We start from the raw sequence: 3,104 nt of genomic DNA, 5'->3' as shown, positions 1-3,104 counted from the left end.
AAATTTTATATAGTTTTAATATTCGTTTGTAAATAAAAAAAATAGAGAAAAAAATATTTTGAATGGCGGGAAAAATCCCAAAACAGATTTATTTAATTTAAAAAATTTATTTTCAAAAAAAAATTTCACCTTGGTGTCTCATTTGTCTCGGGTTAGAAAATTGCAAAAATAATCATTTCTGTCTTAAGATTGTTGGACAAAACATGTTAGTGAACAAAATAAAATCAAATATAAATAAGTTTTTTTATATATAATGCAAAACATAAATAGAATAATTTATATTTAAGTTGTCAAATACATAAATAAATAAAAATCATGACAAAAGTTGAAATCGAAAATAAGAATAGAGATTCATTAAACGTTGAGGCCTGTTTAACATAGTCTCTTTAAGACAGATTCAGCCGCTCCTACCGTACTTGGAGAAACGTTGGTCGAATGTCTCCCATGATACAACAATACAATGATCAAAGCAGTAACACCTCTGCAACGATCAACGAACAAACGATGCTTTTTTTTTGTCACTGGAACATTTGAAAAATACAGAGAAGAAAAGAAAAGTTTTGAGAGCAACATAAATTTGGTATGAGAGAGTACGAGAGTGTGTCTAATTCTACAAAATTCATAGTCTTATATAGGTATTGAGAATATTGAAATTTTAGAAATTTCCACAAAATCTGCCATTAATGAGCCAATAAATCAATTTGGTTAAAAATTAAATCAAAATTTTAATCAAATAAATAAGATAAATGTCCATATATAAACAGATTCTGTCTGTTGAGGAAAAATAATTTCGTGTTGGGCTACAATATTCGTATTTGTAGGCCCACTTTAAGCTTAACAAATCTAAACATTTCGTATCACTCACATCGTTCAAGGGTACCCCAACCCCATCAAGCTTGAACCTGCACTCCCCTTGTGTGTGAAACAAAGTTCTAAACTTAGTCATTCAATCATCCTTCAAGAAGATTCTTATATATAAACATATCTCACACTTGGTATTTAACCAATGTGAGATCTAAGCCTTTATTTTTTCTCAACAAATATTTTCAAGTAGCTTACTTTGAGCATCAATTTCTCATTCATAACTCAACTATTTTGAGCATATAATATACCGTTATAAAGTTCTCATGGAGTAGAATATGAAACTATAATTTTATGATTTAACTTTCCACCTTTACCTACTGATAATATGCCTCAAAGTTCCCATAAAATGTAAATTTTCCCACAAAAAGCCACCATTGAGATTGAATTTGTGTAAAATTTAGCCTTTGTCAAAGAAGTATAGTGGCTTTTTTACATATCACACCAAATGTAAGCGGAATTTTCTATCTATATTTTGGGTCAAACAAATCCTGCATGAATATTGTCATTTGAAAAATTCAGAAAAAAGGGCACAAATTGCACAATTACTACTAGCTTGTCACACCCTTAGCATTCCATAAACATATATATATATATATACATATGAGAGAGGAATGGGGGCAATAACTAGCAAAACATGCCCCTTTTGAACAGCTTTCAACGACTTAGAAGGATTTAAAGCTTTAAGTTGTTCTTGATTCTGTTATATTGCTCATAGAAAGAAATGAGAGAAATGTTAACAGACGTGACAATTTAACTTTTTACATTAAATAGGATGAGCCCATGATAACCACCAATCAAGAAATCAATTCCAACTTTTATTCTATTGAGAAATATTACACATAAAAAGAGAAGATTTGTGATAAAAAAAATTTTATCCCAAGCGATCCCTAAATGAAATCATGAAGTGACAACTGTACAAATCTATTGTCAACACTTCAGCCAATTCAATCTGAATAACTAACAACTAATGGTACAATCTTATCAAAATTAAAGGACAAAAATAATATTTTAGCATATTCAATGTATGTTAGAATTAACAAGGGCAGTTATACATCACAACTAGAATGACGTATTTGAAGGATATTTTCGGTTATTAAGGCATACTTTAAAGCAAGTTAGATGCAGTGGATTGACATTAAACATTAGTCTAGGACAATTTATGGCTTATGAAAGTGTTCGGTTAAAAAAAAATCAGGAATTTAAAAGGATTACAACTTATATGAATTGGGACTGAGACTTAGAAGCACATAAAAGTTTGATTCTATTGAGGTTTAGCCTCAAAAGAGAGCCACGTCAGAAAGGAAAGTAGCAGAGACTAGTGAGTAGTAGAAAAACCAGGACAAAACTTGTGACACCATTCTTGTGTCATGAACAATAACCTGAGATTACAGTAGTAAAATAAAGAGAAAAAATTGTGGAACAAAGCGGTGTATAAGACAGGTTTCTAGGCATCAGCCCAATTAACCAAAAAATTCATAAATACGTTAGTTAATACTTAGAGAAATATGAAGACAACATGATATTTATATTGGACTATCATCCGACTAACTGGAACTGGGTTCCTATTCGAAAATTGACTAATAAACAAATAAAATACAATCAAGATACGAAGAAAGAAGATTTATGCTCCCTCAATCCAACGTAGTTAACTCTCAGGCCTAGGGGGTTATATTACAGTACTTTACATGCTACAAATCATAATATGAAATTCTGCATAAAAATCTTTAAATGCATAACAAAAGAAGTAAAGAATTAAGATCTTTCACTGCATGCACCAAACATAATAAGCATAGCAGAATATGCAATTCGAAGTCCTAATTTTTGGGTTTAGAAGAACATAGTAGTAAAAAACTTACCCTTTGTTTCAAATCTAGGAGGAACTGATGGCTTTAAGGTAATATCAACTGAGAAAAGAAAAAGAAGAAAGAGCAAGGGATGATGGTTTCAATAGACTGACGTAGGTTTCTTCTACAACCAAAGGAAAAAAAGAAGAAGAGGGAAGCATTTAAAAAAAGAGTACCAGTATCCTTAGTAGAGATATGGAAAGGAAATGAAGTTATCAGTGATACCGAGGGAGAATAATGATGGTTCTAATTACAATGTTTTTATCCTCTCGGTAAAGGTGAGGACAAGAATTGAAAATGGGAAAAAAAATCTCCCTATTCCACTAGGTTAAATGTCTATTCAGTGGTGAGGGAAGAAAATAACTATGCAGCCTTTTCTCGAAATAGAGACCTATC

General features: G+C 31.0%; 1 long non-coding RNA gene across 1 annotated transcript; it reads right to left on the bottom strand.

Moving 5' to 3' along the window:
- Positions 1-224: 224 nt before the first annotated feature.
- Positions 225-3,104, bottom strand: LOC128294134 (uncharacterized). Its single transcript, XR_008284399.1, has 2 exons — positions 2,721-3,104; positions 225-521 (listed from the first exon to the last, which is right to left on the bottom strand). It is a non-coding gene; the product is annotated as an uncharacterized LOC128294134 (long non-coding RNA).

The sequence above is a fragment of the Gossypium arboreum genome, chromosome 6 (assembly GCF_025698485.1).
Source record: "Gossypium arboreum isolate Shixiya-1 chromosome 6, ASM2569848v2, whole genome shotgun sequence".
In the NCBI taxonomy this organism is placed as follows: domain Eukaryota; kingdom Viridiplantae; phylum Streptophyta; class Magnoliopsida; order Malvales; family Malvaceae; genus Gossypium; species Gossypium arboreum.
Note: the sequence above shows the minus strand (reverse complement) of the source record. Positions and strands in the feature narration are given on the sequence as shown.